A 22,161-nucleotide genomic window follows, 5' to 3' on the forward strand; every position below is an offset into this window, starting at 1 on the left:
TCCAGATCATTAATGAAGACAATAAAAACTAGTTCTCATGAGAAAATAAACCATTATTAAGAGGAAATCAGGATATATACACCATTTTCTACTTCCCATGAGCAACATATTTTGGATGTAATAAATATCTTATTTTCACTTAAAAATAGATATTTCATGCACACTAGACATTAAAGACTATATGTGGTGTTTCATAATAGATTCTGCTTTCAAGGACCATGGCTTTTAGTGTGGAAGTTAAGACATACACAAAACTATAACAACATGATGGAAAATGATGTGTGCATGGAAGGAAAGAGTTTTATATATTCATTTATGTGGTGCTTCTTGTGTGCCAGGCACTCTGCTAGGCACTTGGCATACAAAAGTGGATCAGACATGGTCTGTCAGAGGTCTGGGATTGCTGAAGTCCATGGGAGTTGAGTCACCTAAAGCTTATAGATGGCATTTGTCAATGCAACTCTAAATTTTTTTCTTTAATTATTTTAAATGGATCTTATTCAGTTATTTTGTTTAAGCATCAAGTATTTTTTTAATTTTTTTAAAATTTATTTTGAGAGAGAGAGAGAGAGAGAGTGAGTGACAAGCAGGGGAAGGGCTTAGGAGGGGGAGAGAGAGAATCCCAAGCAGGCTCCATGCCACCAGTGCAGGGCCCAACAAGCTGCTCAATCGCATGAATCGTGAGATCATGACCTGAGCTGAAATCAAGAGTCAGACACTGAAACCAACTGAACCACTGAGGTGCCCCTAAGCATGAAGCATTTTAAGTAGGAGATCCCATGTAATTTCCTGTGTGGTGTGTTCAAGCCTAGGAGGCTTTACTGGATGGTACCTATACCTCTCACTTATACCTCATTCGAAGGCAAACTTGTGGGGAGAAGAGGAGAGCAGACATATTACAGATTGGGGGGGAAATCTATTTTAATTCATTGTTTCAAAAGGTTTACTTTAGTGTTGATAGGAAATGTTAATTGCAATATGATAGTACAAGCCCCTAGTATTTTCTCAATTTTAACAACTAGAAGCGCTTAACAAGTACCTGAACTCTAGCACATTCCACATCAAAAAGCCGGCTTTTCTGTTCACTTGCTAACCAGATGAAAGATGACAACTCTAAAAACCTAACTAGCACTTCACACAAAACTGATGTTTTGTTAATGGGGGAGCTAATTACTATGCCACTTTCTTGGCTTCAATGTCTTGAATTCTTCTACTTGCTTATGCCTGGGGCACAAAGAATAACAAAACCCAACACAAGGTTTTCTGTGAGTTACATTAATGAAATAACCCAGCCATGTTTTAATGGAATAGTTTGTCATGAAATATACATGAAGGACCCGGTGCCCTACCTGACTAGACATGACAATTGAACTTGGTGTTTCCCATTGTGGCAACATGACCATAAACATATTAACAAGTCCCATAGTGTGATCAACAACAGATGTAGAATTAAAAGTGTTGACAAGTTTCATCAGGTATTTGGGCTTTATGTATTTTCCACCACATTGAAATCCCATCGCTCCTAAAAACTGCCCAAGCAACTGTTCTCTCTGAAAAGCTGTTTGCCGTGAAAACATTCCCTTTTGTTTCATGCTTCGACTGGATAAGCAGGCGTAGATTCCCTTGAACCGGCTCTGGGGGGAAAAAAATCTACTTTACAATGCCAGCTTCTTATCACAGAATGGATCCTAAACAATTCTCCAAAATTGAAATAGGCACCCCTCAATGCATTTTTTTTTTACCATACACAGTTACTGAAATACTTTTTAAAACAAGCCTAGTGAAATAAAATCAGCGATTTGATGAATATCTATCAAAGCAAAAAAATAATCGTTTAAATAATATCAAGGGTGGGTTTTTAGCGAACATCTGATGCTTTGTGTCTTCTGACATCTTTCCCTTTTGGGAATTTTCCACCAACCACTAGTGGGGTTATCTGTACTCTGGCCTCAGGACCTCAGAAACAAGGTTGAGCACATCCCCCCGGGTGGTTAATCAGAACCCTTCCCTCTCCAGGCCCAGAGATCCCATCCCATCAATGAGCTATAGTTCCAAGGCAGAGCCATCAGAATTTTCCTCTGGGCTTTTGCCAAAGTTCTTGGGAAACATATGCTGTCCAGGTTCACTAACCATAAGAACAATAGAAGTCTAGAGCTGCTAGTGGTATATTTGCTACCACTTGGGAAGAGCATTCCTGCCAACGAAACTAACCTAGAAAAAAAGCAGAGCTGAGGGATGGCAGGAAAGGAAAAGTGTGTAAGAGCAAGATTGAGAATAAGAATGACACAGAGAGAAAAATCTTGGGGACCTCGTAAGAGGTCCCTAGTCCTAGCCAGGCCTGAAAACATCCACCTCTGCAATTTTCAGTGATGTTAGCCATTTACTCCCCCAACCCCACCTTTTTTTTTTTTTTTTCTTAAGCTAATTTAGATGGTCTAGTACTGGGGTTGGCAAACTTTTTCTCAAAAGGGAGTAAATAAGTTTTACTTAAGTTCTGGATACCATATGATCTCTATTACAACTACTCTGGCTGTAGCATGAAGGCAGCTGTAGACAACATATCAACAAATGAACATAAGTGCGTTCCAATGAAACTTTTATTGTGGACACCAAAATTTAAATTTTGTACAATTTTCTTGTGTCACAAAATGTAATTTTTTAAATTTTGTAAAAACCATTCAAGAACATAAAAACCAGGGTGCCTGGGTGACTCCGTCGGTTAAGCGTTCGACTTTGACTTCAGCTCAGGTCACAATCTCACGGTTCATGATTTCCAGACCCACATGGGCTCTGCTTGGGATTCTCTCTCTCCCTCTCTCTCTCTCTCTCCTGCCTCTCCCAACTCGTGCTTTTGTGTGCACTCTCTCCCTCTCAAAATAAATAAATAGGGGCGCCTGGGTGGCGCAGTCGGTTAAGCGTCCGACTTCAGCCAGGTCACCATCTCGCGGTCCGTGAGTTCGAGCCCCGTGTCAGGCTCTGGGCTGATGGCTTGGAGCCTGGAGCCTGTTTCCGATTCTGTGTCTCCCTCTCTCTCTGCCCCTCCCCCGTTCATGCTCTGTCTCTCTCTGTCCCAAAAATAAATAAAAACGTTGAAAAAAAGAAAAAAAAATTTAAATAAATAAATAAATAAATAAATAAATAAATAAACTTTAAAAAAATCTTAAAAAAAAAAAAAAAGACCCGTAAAAACCATTCTTAGCCCCCAGGGTATACTAAATAGTCAGTAGGTGACCTTTGGCCCACAGGCTATGGTCTGCCCTGTCTTGGTCTAGTGTGGATTCTTCCCCCCTACCCCCGCCCCTGCCCTTTCCACCAAGACACTTCGAGTTTTCTTTAGAGATATAACTCTTTCCCCATTCTATGCTATTCAGTTAGAGTAGGATTAACGATAGGTTTAGCTCTAGGAATGGGTTTGATTGGTATAAGCCAATAAGAGAATACCATCTCCCTGGCCATAGAGTTAATTCAGGAGTGGATCAAGATGGAATTTAATCCAATGAGACCTGAGGAAACAGTTGCTAGGGCTCTGAAAAATAAGTTTCCTCTCTTCTCCCCCTACCCTCTCCATATTCCAAGACATCTATCAGACACGTGCTTTCTTTTTTTAGTTGGTAATGCACGGAAAGAGTATTTGAGAATCAAATTGCTACAGCCATTAAAAAACAAACAAATGCGGGCACCTGGGTGGCTCAATCAGTTGCATGTCCAACTTTGGCTCAGGTCATGATCACACGGTTCATGAGTTCGAGCCCCACATCAGGCTTGCTGCTGTCAGTGAGGGCGGAGCCTGCTTTGGATCCTCTGTCTCCCTCTCTCTTTGCCCCTCCCCTGCTTGTGCCCTTTCTCTCAAAAATAAATAAACCTTAAACAAACAAACAAACAAACAAACAAAAACAAGCTGGGTTCTAGGAAGCAACCCCATGAGCCTGGGGGTAGAGCTGATGCAGAGCTGAGAGACCACATGAGTTGGTCTGAGCTAGATCATATCTGAAGCCAAGCTACCCATGGGCTCTTCCTTTATAGAAGTTGATAAATCTCTTTCTTTGCTTAGCCTTTAGGGGAAAAAATTGGGACAAATTTTCTGATAGGTTTCTATGTCTTAAGATAAAAATAATCCTGATGAATTCAAAGAAAAAATCGAAAAGCAACAACCTGCCTGATCCATGAAGGGGTCACCTGGCTGACTTTAGGATCAGGCCTTCAGACTCAAGCACTTTATTTGTGTGTGTGTATCAAAAGTTGTCTAGACTGTAGGAATTAATTCACATCAGACAAATACACAAAAGGCAGTATACCTATTTATAAACAGAAATTCCTGCCCACTGCACACTTAGGAAAAACTCCAAATTCCTTACTCCTGCCTCAAGGCCCTGAAAGGCTTCCCTCCTCTGCCTCCTCTCTAACCTCACCTCCTACCACTGTCCTCCCTGCTCACTCCACCCCCACCAGAATGGCATCTTTACCCTTTCTCAAACATGGTAAGTGAGAAGGATATTATAATTGCTTTTCCCTTCACCTGAAGTCCTGCTGATTCAGATCTTAATATGGTTCACCCTCATTTTATTTAGGTGTCTGATGGAAAATCACTCCCACAGAGGCCTTTTCCTGATGACTTTGTCTAAACTAACATGGTCTTCCTCCCCTACTTACATACCTCCAGCCCTTCTATGCCCTGATTCTACTTTAGTGTATTCATAGAAATTTCACCCAACTGAAGTTATATTCCCATTGTTTTTAATAATCTGTTTTCCCCACTAGAATAAAAGTTCCATAAGGACAAGAACCTTGTCAACCCTATTCACCACTGTATTCCCAGTGTAATGTCCCGAATACTCATAAATGGTTGCTGAATGAAACAAGATAGAAAGAGAGAGACAGAGATGGGTTGGGGTGGGGTGGGGGGGGGGGCGGTGGAGAGGGAAAGAGAGAGGGAGAGCGAGAGGGAGAGAGAAGGGAGGGAAGGAAGAAGGCAGGAAGGCAGGAAAGGAGGGAGGAAGGAAGGAAATCAGTCTATGCAGTCTTATTCCTCTAAGAAAATCCACAGAAGCAAACAACTGACTTGCAGAAAATATCTGGAAAATATAAGTCATACTGAAATTTTCTCACCTAAAGATCACAGATGGATAATTTAAAAACAGACCATTATCATGAATGTAAGTGTAAACCATCTCTAGGGTAAAATACTTGCCAAATAACATAATTTAACTGATTTACATGTATATAAGAATTTATAGCTTGCAAAGCATTTTCACCTAGATTTGCATTTAACTCTTATAAGACCTTCCTCAAGAAGATGTTGTTATATCTCTTGTATCAATGAAACTGAAGCCCAAAATTTAAATAAGGAGTAGCTTATGGTTAGCAGATAATAAATGGAAAAACAAAAACAGAACTTGAACTCTGAATCCTCCAGCTTTCTTCTACTCTAATATGCTACCTCCTTTTAGCAATGACAAATCCTACCTATAATGTGTTGATTTACTTGCTTCAATTTCCAAGGGTGACCTAAACTCGTCTCCATTTTCTCAGGATCTGTGCACAAAAATTCTAGTGCAATAGGCCCCAGGAGGGCCTGAGAGTCTGTGTTAAGTTCCTTAGCTCTATCCAAGATCTATTGTGCTCTAGTGTTTCTCAGACTCGACTGTGCATATAAGTCACCCTGGGAGTCTTGTTAAAATGCAGATTCTGATTCAGCTGTTCTTGAGTGTGGCCTGAGTTACCCAATTTCTAACAAGCTTCCAAGCTATCCATCCACAGGATTATACTTAAAGGAGCATGTCTAGAGGATATTTATATGGATTTTCAAATTGCAATGTAAGTATCACAAACTGAGTATTTGTGTCCCTCCCAAATCCATATGTTGAAATCTCAGCCCCAGTGTGATAGTATTTGGAAATGGGGCCTTTAGAGGTAATTAGTACCTTTATAAAAAGAGGCCAGGGAGCTAGCGCAATCTCTTTCTACCATGTAAGGATACAAGAAGTTAGCTGTCTGCAACCTGGAAGAGGGTCTTCACCAGAATCCCGCCTTGCTGGCCCCCTGATTGCAGACTTCTAGCCTCCAGAACAGAGAAATAAACATGTTGCGTATGCCATCCAGTATACAGTAATTTGTTATAGCAGCCTGAATTAAGACAACAAGTAATTAGCATTGCAAATAAGATCAAATATTTATTGTAATGTAATGGATGTTTGCCATAACTTTCTCCCCTCCAACTACCACCACATCTCAGTTTCCCTGATTTTTTTGGTCCTATTCTCTTCGGGCAAGATACCTGGATAACTCGAACTCATCATTTGTCACTCTGCCTCTACTGTTCCTGGTCTTCTACTTGTTCTAAGGCAAAATGTATGGGCCAAAGTAGAGCCTAAGTGATGCCAGGAACTATGTTGAAAGTTACCATGTACCATTTACCAAGATCATGAGTTGCTACCCAGCTTACAGGTAGCAGCTAGCAGGCTACTGTGTACAAATTCAAAACCAGTCATTGAAGGCCACCCAGTGACCTGTTGTAGCCAAAATATACCTATTTGATTGCCAAATAGTGTTGCAATATGTTGTTACCAAGAATATTTTTCTGCCATGTAATGAAATCCTCAGTGTAGCAATCATTAGGTGGCTCAAAAGTAGAGTGTATCTTACTCATGAGATAACCTCCAAATGTTTACCATCTGTCCTCTAGCTCTCTTTCACATTCGATTTCTGTAAAGGTGTAATTACAGAAGCTGGTTTCCCCAGAAGGTTGCTGAGTATTTTTCAATGGAGATAAGAACCTCCTTTTTCTAGGTGCAACATAAGAGGGAGTTTGGGGTTTCTGGTTATTTAACCTGTGTGGTAGTTTCCATCTAAAGAGTCATCCAGTGGTTGAATTCATTTACCCAGGACGCCGACTGATTACCGCAAGGAACTGGAGCCAAGGGAAACTAGGTGGCCTCCTATACTAGGTAGAACAGTGCCTCCCCCCACAAATTCTAGTCCATCGGGAACGTGTACGTGTGAATTTATTTTGTAATAAGGCCTTTGAGGATGTAATCAAGTTAAGATGAAGTTATACTGCACTAGAGTGGCCCCTAATCCAATGACTGGTGTTCTTACAAGGAGAAGGAGATTTGGACATGGGAAAATGCCATGTGGTGATAAAAGCAGTAATTGTAGGGATACAGCCTTGAGCCCATGGTCGCCACTAGGACAGAGAGAGAGGCAAGGGAAAAATTCTCCCTCACAGTCTTCAGAAGGAGCAGGCCGGCTGACACCTTGATATTGGACTTAGAGCCTCCAGAACTATGATACAAAAAAAAAAAGGCTGTTGTTTTAAGCCGCCTGGTCTGTGGTCATGTGTTATGGCAGCCCTTGGAAACTAACACACCCCTAAATAAAAATGTGCACAAACCCAGCTGTCAGTTCACTAATGAAGCATGATACTGGGCTCTTATCAATGAGTGATTGAGGATGCAAGAAGCAGCATTAAGAATAGTGGCTTTATTCTTAATAAATCTTTATCTAATTCTTAGATAAAGGTAGCCCTAAACCAGCAAAAGAGGAAAACGGGTAGCTGGTTTACACCTAATTTACACCCACATTTATCCCAGTACCTATTTTCTGAGAAGCTGGATACAAGCATTCTATGATAGCCTCTTTCAACTTTTCCAGAGATTTAGTTAGGCTCTTAGGGAAGTCTATCTGCCTGGCTTCATGATCAATCAAGGCATTTCATTTTATTGTGTTTAGTCTCCATGCTAGCTATAAGCACCTACTTTTGTAATAGCACGTATTTTTGTTCAAGCACTTACTTTTGTAATAGACGTCTTAGAAGTTTTATAAGGCTCTAAAGTTCTTTAGGTTGCTGAGCATTCTTAATTGGGATTCTTAATAAGATCAGGATCCCTTTTTTGTTCCAAAGCATTCCAAAACCATGTATCACCCCCAAAAGGATATCTTATCTGTATATTTATTAATCTCTAGCTAATGACACACTCTGATGTGCACAATGAGCACTGCCATCTGGTCAGGTTTTACCACTGGCAAGAAATCATATTCTAGAAGATCTGTTATAGCATATTCTACCTGATATTTTTCTGTTTCAGATGAAAGATATGACCCACGATAGAGAAAATTAAGTTTGTTTTCTCCTCAAGTATTTCTAACAAATATATTTTGACTATATCTAACTCATAACTAAAAGTTTGGTGCTCGTGAATCTCCTCCTCTTTAAGTTATAGAAGAAGAATATAAGAACTCAAAATATTACAATGATAAATGGAAATATGTGCACAGGAAAATAATAGGATTTCATAGGTCATCAGGCTACTTGTTAGTAAATGTGTGTTTTTCAGCAACAAAGGCTCTGCATCACAAAAGACCATCAAATTTAAAGGAAAGTCTCAGATTAAATTGGTAGAAGCCTCCACTAGTTTAGCTGCTCCTGTTATCGCATTTAGACAAGGTGAGTAGACTTTGCCACTGGATGATCAAGAAAGAGATCATTGATCTCTGATAGTTACTATGAAATTGAATCAGAAGTCCAAAGGCTTATCCATATCTCTCATATACGAACAGAAGGTCTAATGATAGTCAAGGTCAAACCAGAGCAGGTGGTGATAGAAGGGCTAATTTTAAATCTGTTCATGTTTAGAATTCCAGAAATTACCAAGGATTTAGTTAAATCATTTGGGGGCACAACAATTTCAGAAAAGTTGCAGAATCATTGCCTAGAGTAGACAATGAGACTCAAGACATCCACTTGATTGTTTCTTAGTTACTAGCTCGGAAGAGTGTGAACAAGCAAGCCAAGGGTCTGCCGGAAATAAGGGATTCACCACCTTGGGATACCACTCTTTGGGAACCTTATGTCCTTTCTGAGCTAAAACAATAAATACCTAGAGGGACCCAGAGTTGACCTTATCTTGAGAACACAACAAACAGTCATTCACATATTAGATAAAATAAATCACAATGAAATGTATGTCCTTGAAGTCCAGATTGATGATGTAAAGTAGAATGGTGCCTCAGCAAATTCTTAGAGCAAACAGCCCAAGTATATTGTTGACTTTCCCAGGAGAAGGGAAAAAAAAACTATTGACTATTTTGATTTAAGCTTCAGAATCTAAAGGAACATTAAAGAAATTTTCACAGAACACTAATCTACAACTGTAAAATATGCCACCTCAAGAGTCACCAGAGATGAAAAAATGTTTGGGTTTAGCCCAATAGGGAGGTAGAGAATTATTATTCTAATAATGTCCTGAGGTTGCGTAGAAAGCTTTTAACCTCACCTATTGGGAATTTTAATGGGGACGATCAGAGTGTTACAAGGGCTGTGGAAGGTATGATGAATCCTTTAATTATTATTCTTTCAGCTATTAGTTTTGGTCTTTCTTTAGCTTCTAGTTTAAGAAGGTACGGTGCAAGTTGGGGTAGAGATTTAAATGAATCAATCTGAACCTTGATATGTGCAGCCCCAATAATCCTGCCTATATCTGTGGGACTTTGTGTCCCCCTAAAAGGCTGCATCTCCTTGAGATCTTTAGTCTGGGCTTGGCTTAGACATAAAAGTGTTGATAAATCAATATCCAAATTAGATCTGATTGCATTATGAATAGGGTGGTCTTCAGGGGCATTGAGGAAAACATCATCAGAAGTATATTTAATCTGGCAAGAATATTTGAACAGTAAATTCTTCCCTGTCAAGTTAGCCGGTATGGTATCACAGAGGAGGAAAGAATATTTCTCGGTAAAGGTTCAAGGGTAACAGTTAATGGCTGGGACATGGAAAATGTCTGTAGATTCTTAGATATATCCATGATCTGAGAAGCTCGTTGACTTCAAGGGTGATGTGTAACAGTGGTAGGATTAAGATTGATAAATCTATCAGTATCACTAAAAAAAATTTGCAAGTTTCTTTGTATTTAGACAAATTTTTTTTCTCTTTGTGAATTCAAGGGCAAAATGAGAAATTAAGTGCTTGATTCTCCTTCCTTCAGAGCAGGGTCCAAGGTGCCTCAGATCAGTGTGCTGATTCTCAGGTGAGGGTCCTAGACTGCAGAGGTTAGTCTCTGATGGATCCCAGGGGCCCTACGATACTGTTGAATGCCTAACGTCCAAATATCACCAAACTTCGCACCCTCAGAATTCTGCTTGTTCCACTCCCTATAACTGTTGGAGTTCTCCCCTCAGGGTGATGCTTACCGTGAGTTGTTTTTCCATGTAAAATAACATCACAGCAATATCTTTAGACAGTGACTGATGGAAACATAATCTGGTTTTAGAGGGAGAGGGCCAGGATCTGAGTAACCTGATAATCACTTTCCAAATGAGTGAACGTCAATGGGCAATGTCATATCTCTGATTTTTTTTCTCACCTGTGAAATGGAAATGCTAAAGTATAAGCTTACAGCATAACAGAAGAAACTAAACAAAGTCGCACTAAACAAATTTGTTCACTGTAGATTACTAAGAAACATAATTAATGCAAAATTATTAAAAATGATAACTAATGAAGTTAGCGGTCGAAATTTTAGCTTCTCTAAAACTGTAATGAGAAAAAGTATTTTTGTCAATAGACTGCACCACTGTCTAACACTTTATATTAATTTTTTATTAGCAGTACACAGATATTTTCAATTTCCAGTGAAGGCATAGGACCCGCCTGGTTCTAAAGTTGTCATTGGCTAATATTTTTGCATTCTTTGTACCATTTCCAGGGTTGTCATTGTTGTTTTCTCCTCTGATATGTGACGCCTTGGAAATTTAGCTATATTAGTCACCATCTTCATTAAAATGAAACTTTATAAGTTATAATACTAGTCATTAATAGATATGAGATATTGACAAGTTCAGAGGAAGTGTAGAAAATAATTAAGTATTTCCTTTTAAAACGGAATAATCTCAAAATGTAGTTTTTCCTTTCCCTTACCCAAAATCCTCTGTCCCTGCCTCCTGGGTCCATCCTTCTCTCTCTTGGCCTGTGAGGCATTAGAGACTGCTCTGAAGGCAACCTCTTGGGAAGACATGGCCCTGATTTTCCTCCGGTGAATTAAGTATTCAGGTTACCTGAGTGCCCAGTTCCTGCTCGTAGTTGCTGCTGGTTTCATTTTCACCTCTGCTCTGCACTTGAAGGCTCCTAAGTGCCTTCTAACAAGCATCTTCATTCACATCCCCACTTGCTACGTGACAGTCTATTTTCCACATCGCAGCCAGCTTATCTTTAAAACACAAATCTGACCGTATCCCTCCTTGCTTAAAGCTCTTCAGTGACTTCCTGATGCAATAAGGCAGTAAAGCCAAGTATCTCTTCCCAGATTACTAATTCTGACATGATCTGGATCCTGCCCGCTTCAGATCTCAACTCCCTATTACCGGTCTCCCTGCTCAGTCTGCTCCATCACGCCCCCTTTTGCTGACTCAAACACAGCAGGTGCAGTCCAATCTGTTTTACGTTTGCTTGCCTTCTCCTGAAATGTTCCCCCAGACAAGGGGATCTTTATTAGAATTCAAATCTCTGTTCAAGCATCACCTCTTTAAAGGAGACTCCCTGCTACCTCTTCCCTAATTGCTATCACACTAACTACCCTGTTTGCTGCCGTCTTATTACTTCCCACTCTGGCTTTTTTCAGTTTACTGATTGGTTCATATGTTTACTTTCTATCTCCTCACAAGAATATAATCCCACCTGTCTGCTTCACCGTTAAATCCTCAGCACCTAGAACAGTGCCTGGAACAGAGTAAGTGCTCGATATTTAGTAAGAGAATAAATACAACCCATATAGATAAAATTCTCAAATATTCTTGAGAGTCATAAATGCAAACTTGACTCTCTAGAGAGAGATACCATGTTTCCTCTCTAGAGGGCTTGGTATTATAACGATGTTGATTCTCCCCAAATTTAGCTATTAAATTAACACACTCATAGTTCCAATTCTAATCAATGAAAAGATTCTAAATTTTATCGGAAAATAATTGTTAGTGAAAAACAAATTTGCTAAGTAGTCAAAATATTTTTTAAAGCAAAGCAAAATATAAAACAAAGAAACAGCAGGAAGGGGGACTTGCCCACCAGACAATAAAATATATAGATGCTTATCCTGAAAAAGAAAAAGAAAACTGGAGGCATCATGAGTCCAGCTTTCAAGCTATATTACAAAGCTGTGGTTGTCAAAACAGTATGGTACTGACACAAAAACAGACAAATAGATCAATGGAACAGAGCAGAAAACCCAGAAATGGACCCACAACTATATGGTCAGCTCATCTTGGATGAAGCAGGAAAGAATATCCAATGGAAAAAAAGACAGTCTTTTCAACAATGGTGTTTGGAATACAGAAAAATGTAACTGGGCCACTTTCTTACACCATACACAAAAATAAATCCAAAATGGATGAAAGATCTAAATGTTAGATAGGAGAGTGATGAACCACTGAATTCTACTTCTGAAACCAATATTGCACTATATATTAATTAACTAAAATTTAAATTAAAAAAAATAAAAGCCAAAACACAACAAAACAAAACAAAACAAAACCCAAAAGTATATATATAGATGCTTAAAGTACTAGGGATAGAAAAAAACAGAAATTCCAGACAGAGGCATAAGAAATAACTATTGCCTCTATCCTGTTGAAAAAAATCAGTAAAATTTCCCTCTTGTAGCTAATAACTTTTATATAACAACAACAACAACCCATAAAGTCAAAGTATGAAGTAGGATAACATTTACAAAATGCATTATACTTAAAAGACCACCTCCTTAATATGTCAAAAGCTTTTCAAATTATTAAGAAAAAAGATGAATGCTTTAGCAGAAAACAAGTCTAAAAATTCAAAGCAGCAACTCACTGGAGGAAAAATATAAATGTCGAAAAAATTATTCTCTCTAGTGATTTAACAAATGCACATAAGAACAAGATGAAATTTTTATTATCAGATTGACAAAGATTAAAAGCATGTAGGGAAATCAGAATCCCTCATCCACAAGAAAGCATAGAAGAATGTTTTGGTATAGCTCTTAATGGAAGCCATTTTTTCCACTGTGATTCATAAACCTTTAAAATTGGCAACTTTGGACAATTCTCCTTTTAGCAACTTATCGAAAAATTTAACTGGACATAGATATGAGAACGTTTCTTGTTTAGTTGTTTAGAAGATCAAAAAATAAAAGACAGGGGCGCCTGGGTGGCGCAGTCGGTTAAGCGTCCGACTTCAGCCAGGTCACAATCTCGCGGTCCGTGAGTTCGAGCCCCGCGTCAGGCTCTGGGCTGATGGCTCGGAGCCTGGAGCCTGTTTCCGATTCTGTGTCTCCCTCTCTCTCTGCCCCTCCCCCGTTCATGCTCTGTCTCTCTCTGTCCCAAAAATAAAAAAATAAACGTTGAAAAAAAAAAATTAAAAAAAAAAAAAAAAAGACAGTATAGGGACCCCTGGCTGCCCCAGTTGGTAGAACGTGCAGTTCTTGATCTCGGGGTTATGAATTTGAGCCCCAGGTTGAGATTACTTAAAACTAAAATGTTTAAAAAAATTAGAGATGGTGTAAATGTGTATATCATGTGAGTCTAACTGTGGACTATTATATAGCAATAAAGAATGATTGAGTAGCAGTGTGTTAACATGAAAAGATATTCATAACATATTAAGCGAAAAAAGCATATTCGCAGTTTATAGAGTTCACATTGTTGTAAAATGAATATAAGATATTTATGTTATATTATAAATTATACTATATTATTAGAAAAAAGTCTAAGCACTTACAGAAGGTTAACTATTGTTATCTCTAGTGATTTTTTTCTTTGTGCCTACCTGTATTTTCTAATTGTTATGTAATGAATGTTATTTACATAGTAGAGAAAGTTTGGGAGCTTTTGTGGAGAAGGAGTTAATAACTGATATCTACTTGGCTGCAGATATTGTTTCCAAGCCTATATTTCATGAGCAAAATCTAGATTAAAAATCCAAGTATCTTTTGAGTTAGAAAAAAAAAAAAGTATGCGGCGCCTGGGTGGCTCAGTCAGTTGAGCATCTGACTTCAGGTCAGGTCAAGATCAGGTCATGATCTGGCAGTTCGTGAGTTCAAGCCTCACACTGGGCTTGCTGTTCTCAGAGCATAGCCTGCTTCAGATCTTCTGTCCTCTCTCTCTCTGTCCCTCCCCTGCTTGTGTGCTCTCTCTCTCTCTCAAAAATAAATAAAACATTAAAACATTAAAAAAAAGAAAAAAAAAGTATTACCCAACACATAATTTCAGTACTCCACCCACATAAGAAACTAGGTTTACAATTATAGCAACCCCTTGTGTTTTCCATTACTACCAAGTAATGCAGCCAATAAAGAAGCTTTGAAAAGCAAAAATTAAGCAATAAAGTGTGACAGATAATGCGATTATTGTATGGTAATGAACTCCAGAGGCATCAAAAGTTTGATATATTGCTGAGTACAACTATTTCCCTCGGGTATAATTAAAATCTGAAAAGCTTGCACCAGAATCACTGATATAAATAGTCCTTCTTGTAGATAAATATGTTTCCAACTGTTGTATGGGTGCTTTAGTTGTATTCAATTATGCTGCACGATAAAAACATAACTAAAACTGATTCTGAACTAAGGTTTGGGAACAATCAAAGCAGCCCAAATGATTAAACCTAATTCTAATAGCATAACTACACCAGATCAGTAAAAACACCACCACAACAATTACTAACACAGCCTAGCTCAGAGATACTTCGGGTTTGGGTCCAGACCACCACCATAAAGAGAATATCACAATAAAGTCAAATGAAATTTTCGGTTTTCTAGTGCACATAAAAGTTATATTTACGCTACGCTGTAGTTTGTTGAATGTGACCTAACGTTGAGTCTAAAAAAAAAAAAGTACATGCCTTAATTTAGAAATACTTTATTGTTAAAAATTGCTAACCATCATGTGAGCTTTCAGTGAGTCATAATCTCCGTGCTGGGATAGGGTCTTCCTTCCATACTTACGGCTACTGACTGATCAAGGTGACTGTGACAATTTCTTAAACTAAGACAACAGTGACGTTTGCTCATTGAACGACTCTTCCTTTCATAAACGATTTCTGTGTACCACGCAATGCTCTTTGATAACATTTTACCTGCAATAGAACTTCTTTCAAAATCAGAGTCGTCCCTCTAAATCCCTACTGCTGCTGTATCAACAAAATTTATTCTAAATATTCTACGTCTTTGGCTATCATTTCAGCCACCTTCACAGCATCTTTTTTTTTTTTAAATACTTTATGTACTAAAAGTGTTTATTTTTGAGAGAGAGCAAGCAAACAAGGGAGAAGCAGAGAGAGAGGGAGACAGAGTATCTGAAGCAGGCTCTGCGCTGACAGCAGCAAGCCTGGTGCGGGGCTCCAACTCACGAATGAGGAGATCATGACCTGAGCCAAAGTTGGACGCTTAGCCAAGGGGAGTCACCAGGCACCCCTTCACAGCACCTCCACCAGGAGGAGACGCCAAGAAACCGCTTTCTTTGCTCATCCATAAGAGGCAACTGCTCATCTATTAAAGTTTTATTATGAAATTGTAGCGAGTCAGTCCCATCTTTATCAGGCTCCTCCTCTAATTCTAGTTCTCTTACTATTTCCACCACATCTGCAGTTACTTCCTCCCCTGAAGTCCTGTACCCTTCAAAGTCATCCATGAAGATTGCAATCGACTTCTTCCAAACTCCAGTTCATGTTATTTGACCTCTTCCCATGAATCACGAATGTTCTTACTGGCATCTGGAATGGCGAATTCTTTCCGAGGTTTTCACTTTACTACTTTGCCCAGATCTTTCAGAGGAACCACTATCTATGACGGCTATAGCCTTACAAAATGTATTTCGTAAATAATAAGACTTCAAAGTCTCACGGGCTGCAGAATGGATGTTGTATTAGCGGGCATGAAAACAACATTAATCTGATCGTACATCCCCATCAGAGCTCTTTGGTGACTAGGTTCATTGTCAGTGAGCAGTAATATTTTGAAAGGAATCTTTTTTTTTGAGCAGTAGGTCTCAACACTCGGCTTAAAATATACAGTAAACCATGTTGTAAACAGATGTGCTATCATGCAGGCTTTGTTGTTTCATTGAGAGAGCACAGGCAGAGCAGGTTTAGTGAAATTCTTAAGGGCCCAAGGTTTTCAGAATGGCAAATGAGCATTGGCTTCAACTTGAAGTCACCAGCTGCGTTAGCCCTGAACAGGAGATTCAGCCTATTCTTGGAAGCTTTAAAACAGGCATTGCCTTCTCTCTAGCTGGGAAAGTCCTAGATGGCATCTTCTTCCAATAGAAGGCTGCTTTTGTCTGCACGGAAAATGTGTTGTTTAATTATCTTAGGTAGTCGGGGTGCCTGGGTGGCCCAGTCGGTTAAGCATCCGACTTCAGCTCGGGTCATGATCTCACAGTTCGTGAGTTCGAGCCCCGAGTAGGGCTCTGTGCTGACAGCTCAGAGCCTGGAGCCTGCTTCGGATTCCGTGTCTCCTCCCTCTCTGTCCCTCCCCCTACTCATGCTCTGACTCTACAGCTTGAGGCTGTGGCAGGTTCTCATTGGCTCTAAGGGGCAGCTGGTGCATTATTGCCGGCAGGGAGGGACCTTCCTTCTTTTTCTTAAGAGCAGAAAATAAATTTCTATATGAAAAATGGGGGTCCTTGGGTGGCTCAGTCAGTTAAGTATCCGACTCTTGATCTTGGCTCAGGGCATGATCTCACAGTTCGTGGGTTCAAGCCCCACATCTGTGCTGTTAGCACAAAGCCTGCTTGGGATTCTGTCTCTCCCTCTCTCTGCCCTTCCTCCACAGTCTCTCTCTGTCTCTCTCTCTCAAAATAAATAAACTTTTTAAAAAACTCCTATATGAAAACTGTCCTCTCTTACTAAGATAATTTGTAGCTTCCTCCTTCCTCCTGATTATCCAAGATGCAGTGAGTGGTATATGGGTGAGAGGTCCCCCTTCAGGGCATCCCAACTCCAGGTTAAATGAGATTTTTAAATTTATTTTCACAAGTGTGATGATCACATGTGGGTTCATTATACTATTCTTTTCATTTTTTGAATGTCTGAAATTTTTCATCAGAATTGTTTTTAAAAACATATTTGCTTCAAAAAGAGTTCCTATATACTAACCATTCTGCTTTACTGTATATTGTATACCATTTGATGAAAGAAGTCACTAGAAGGTAAAGTCATTTTCAAAAAATTAGCTTAGTTGGTGATGCATAAAATCTCATTTGGTTCAATAAGAGTTGTACATTTTTGAAAAGGGGGTAATAATGATCATCAAAATATAAAATCAAATGAGTGTAAACCATTGAGATGAAAGCAAATTAAAGTATAGAACTTTGAGTGTGAGTCAGATTTTAATATTCCGGAGTTGCGATCATCACCAAAATGGTGGATGGACAGTTAGGAAAAGTATCCTGTTTGAACTGAATTGAGATATTTGCTGAAAGTAGTGATTTGTAAAAAATCAAATTTCTTGGGAAGGGCAAGTATTATGAAATAAAAGGAGTCTTAGCAGCTGTTTATCAATGAAGTGGAAATAATTCTATTGACCATTTAAAATAAATAAAAGGGAAAGATGGAGAAATAAACAAATCAATTTGCTTTCAGATACAATTTGAAAGATTGCCAAACATTACACTTTCTCTCCTTAACTGGTAATTAGATTTTCTCAACATTCTGTTTCTCTTCTGATTTTCAGATGTCTTCTTAAGACCCCTACATGAGTACAAACAAAATCAGCATGTTCAATTGTCCACAGTAGGTCTATGTGTAGAGAAGGCCAAATGGAGTGTCACCTGATGACTGTTCAGCTCCAGATATTCACACCTTCATCTATGTATTCTTGCCTTTATTCTCTTAACTATTTATTGCTTTTCCTCTATGTGTATGAGCCTGTGCAAGTCACTAGGAATCTAATTGGGCAGAAAATACTGACATTTGGCAATAATATCGGAGGTCATGAGCCTCAGGTTCCACATAAAGTCACCAAAAGCCAGTTGACTAAAGTAATCATGCATGACCTTATTCATCAAATCTGGCAATTCACTAGTTTACTACACTTTAAAATATATATATTGTGGGGCGCCTGGGTGGCGCAGTCGGTTAAGCGTCCGACTTCAGCCAGGTCACGATCTCGCGGTCCGTGAGTTCGAGCCCCGCGTCGGGCTCTGGGCTGATGGCTCAGAGCCTGGAGCCTGTTTCCGATTCTGTGTCTCCCTCTCTCTCTGCCCCTCCCCCGTTCATGCTCTGTCTCTCTCTGTCCCAAAAATAAATAAACGTTGAAAAAAAAAAAAAATTAAAATATATATATTGTAAAGTTCACGGAAATTCACATTGGATGGCTTGGCACCCTCTTCCCTGCGCTAAAATCTCCTCTTCTCTCTAATTATTCTTTATTCTCCATTGTCTTCTCTCTTTCACCTCCCTCTTTCTCTAAACATCTCCTCTCTCTGACCTTCAGTCTCCTCTTCTCTCAGACACCCAGTTTCCCTGAGTCTGCTCCTCAGTTCCTCTAGTCCCCAAGCAGGCAGCTCAGAGAGTTGTTTCTCAGCTCTTTGTCCACATTCTCCAACATAAAGTCCCCACTGTGTCCCCAGTCCTCCACATGGAGCAGTAGAAGCTGAGCAAGAGACAGATCAAATATTTAAATGTGGTTATGAAAACCTGTCAACTAGAACTTTTTTTAAGTTTATTTATTTATTTTGAGAGAGGGAGAGAGAGAGAGAGAGAGAGAGAGAGAGCGAGCACAAGCAGGGGAGGGTCAGAGAGAGGGAGAGACAGAATCCCAAGCAGGCTCAGCACCATCAGCTCAGAGAGTCCCATGCGGGGCTCAAATTCACAAACTGCGAGATTGTGACCTAAGTCGACATCAAGAGTTGGTCACCTAAGTAACTGTGCCACCCAGGTGCCCCTATCAACTAGAACATTTTAAAAAATTCTCAAAAGAAACTATCTGAAAGCAATTTTATTCTACAGAAATATCTCTAAAGTTTATGAATATGTTTCTTAAAGTACAAGAAACAAGTGTTTGGAAATCAGTAAATTTAGAAAATTGGTCCTGGGTAAAATGATTCTTTGATGAATTGGCATTTGCAAATTTGGCTTTCGTTCAAATGTCATCAGGCAAATCACATTGCCTCCAAGCTTGAGAGAGACACTCAAGAGAGCCATGCAGGTGACATAAAATACATGTCCAGAACGAGAGTCACTTGACTTTCCCCAAGGGCTCCAGGCCCACCTTAGGCTCTAGGACAAGGGTAAAATGAACCTGCTCATTCAGAGCTAAACTGACTGGCAAACCCTATGTGTGGATATAATAACCAGGTTCCTGCATGGAACCTTCTTCCTTTTCTTTTTATTGAGGTATAGTTGACATATAACATTACATTAATTTCAGGTATATAACATAACAATTCGGTATTTGTATTTATTGCGAAATAATCACCACAATAAGTCTAGTTAACACCTATCACCATACATAGCTACGCATTTTTTATGTGTATGTTGAGAATTTTTAAGATTTATTCTCTCACCAACTTTCAAATACTGCAATATGGTATTATTAACTACAGTCTGTACATTACACACCCATGATTTATTTATTTTATAACTAGAAGTTTGTACGAATTTGTTTATAGTAAAAGCAAGGCTCGTCTCTGGAGACTGAAAAGCTTTAATCAATCAATATAGAGCAACATTTCTCAAAACATGTTCTGCTAAATATTGTCTCTATTAGATGTTCTGCCAAAAAATCAGTTTAATCTTAAATAAGTTGGGGGGAATGCCAAACACAGTGTCCTTTATTGATGATGCATAATGCACATTAGTATATTAAATTCTTACAATACACTATGAAAAAAAATGAAATCCTGTCTTATTGTGATTTTTGTTGTTGTGGTGGTTATTTGATTCCTCTCTCTTTGATTTATTTAAATAACTCATTACTATTTAGAGGTCATTTAGGACATGCCCTGCCATTTTGACACTGTGGGGGTTAGTTACATGCTGTTTTTTATTCTAAAGTTTCTTCAAGGAGGGCCTTTGCTTGGCAGGGTATGGGGAAGGGAGGCATGGAGGGAATTAGCCACACAAAGCTGTGGTGAATGAGTATATCATCGAAAATAATCAGAGCTGTACTACAAACTAACAAGTGAAATCCCCCAAGTGATGTGATCAAAAATGCTGAAATTAACAAATTATAATTGATGCTGTGATAGCTGTAGGCAGCTCAGGGTAAACCATCGGCATAATAAGGTGCTAATCCCGTATGAGGCCTGAAAACCCCGATATTGAGACTTGCATTGAATAAGTTAAGCAGAATTAAGGCCAAAAAGTCATAATAAAAAAATAATGTAAGTGAGATTGTCACTTTCTCCAGGGGCCGATGAAGACCCGGAGTAAAAATAAGTTAGGTTTGATCTCCCTGCCCTGCTGTTTATACAACTCAACCCAGACAGAAATCCTGCTGACAGATTCAGGGCACACCTTCCAGCAGTTATAAGTGGCAAGTGCTCCACTAGCATTGTTCCCTGATTCATTCCAAATACTTATGACTTCCATGACCTCGCTCTGTCTACACCTTCCCAAAGAATTCCAAGACACCTATAGCAGAAAGGCAGTCCCAATCGCAGTTATTACTTTCCACTGCCTCCTGTATCTAATCAAAAGTATTCTGGATTTTCACCAAGTTTCCTTTATTCCTTCTTGATTTTTTTTTTCTACCTCTACCCACTTTTTTCTGCCCCTCGGTTCTGAAAGATTTAATTCCTATGTTGTAGTAGGTTTTACCCAAATGACTCAGAGCGATGAATAAGTAAATATATAAACACAAATAAATAAAGGAATAACTAACTAACTAACTAACTAACTAACTAACATTAAACGTAATGTTTAATTCTTGGCACTTCTGCTGAGTGTACGTTTGTCACTTTTGACTTAGTAGTCCAATTTCTCGAACCCCTATTGTGTCGATTGTTTTAAACTGTAAAGCCTTAAATGAGGAAATAAAAAAGAAGCGAATGCCTTACTCTCACACAATTCTTTCTATTGCTTTCTTAAATTCAGGCTCAAATCATATCAACATAGAGTATATTTGAGCTCTACGGCATTTTATATTCCCATATTCGTTATGTTTGGGGGTTCCCAATAACCTCATATAATACATAATCACCTTATTGTTTTGCATCATGAAAATGTTTTTTACGGGTATGAAATCCTCTTATTTATGTACCCAAAAAGGAAAACTAGAAGCTATAGATGTTCAGTTGTGAGAGATGCAGTCCGAGTATGCTGAAATACCTAAATAAATCTTTAAGTGGCTCATAAATAATTGAATAAACCAACCAGCTAGCTCAATTATACCAAAAAATGATTGCTTAGTACCCTATGTTATATCATTTGTGGTAAGAAGCATTTGAAGTTAAATATAAATTTAAACTCCCTTACCACTGCTTATGGTTTCCAAAAGGGCCTGTCTGGTAAGGTGAAACTTTCCATGCTTGGTCTCAGCCCAAAGGGGAAACACTGATGGGGAGTTGAAGAAAATGCTCGACAAAGACTAATGATTTATGAAAGGTAAAAAATGTTTTTTTTTAATTTTACCACAAAGAAATTATTTTGAGAATCCATAGTTAATCTAAAATATGTGTGTTAAAACCTCTACGCGAATTTGTTACCTGGTAAGGAAAGTTATCAAATAATTTGAGGAAATTTATTTCACTCTAAGATAAAAAATTTACATTGGTGTATACTCAGAATAAGGATATCAACTACATTTAGGAATGTATACATTTACACACCTGACAAATTCTCAAAAGCTTATACATACACAAAACTTTGCTATCAAACAGTAAAATGTATTTTTGGTTTTGCCTAAATTTGCTTGGGTTTTATTTACCAATCCCTAACCCTAACCCTACCAATCACCTAACCCTTTAGTAGGTGGCAAGAAAGCACAACTACTTTGAGAGTGACCCTTGACATCTTATTTGTGACCCAGAGTTTGTTGTGACAAAGTACCTTCAGATCTTCTAATTCCTAAGTATATCTCACCTCCTTCATGAAGTCTTCCCAGATTAACTTCACCTGAGAGTGCATGCCATTCATCCTTAAATATTCTTTCATGAAGTAACCTTTAGCCATATGTTGTGTCCCTCCTTTCAGCTTTAGAA

Source organism: Lynx rufus, unplaced genomic scaffold (genome assembly GCF_022079265.1).
Source record: "Lynx rufus isolate CCGP_SWC_20201006 ecotype Redwood Valley unplaced genomic scaffold, mLynRuf1.p SCAF_15, whole genome shotgun sequence".
NCBI classification, from domain to species: domain Eukaryota; kingdom Metazoa; phylum Chordata; class Mammalia; order Carnivora; family Felidae; genus Lynx; species Lynx rufus.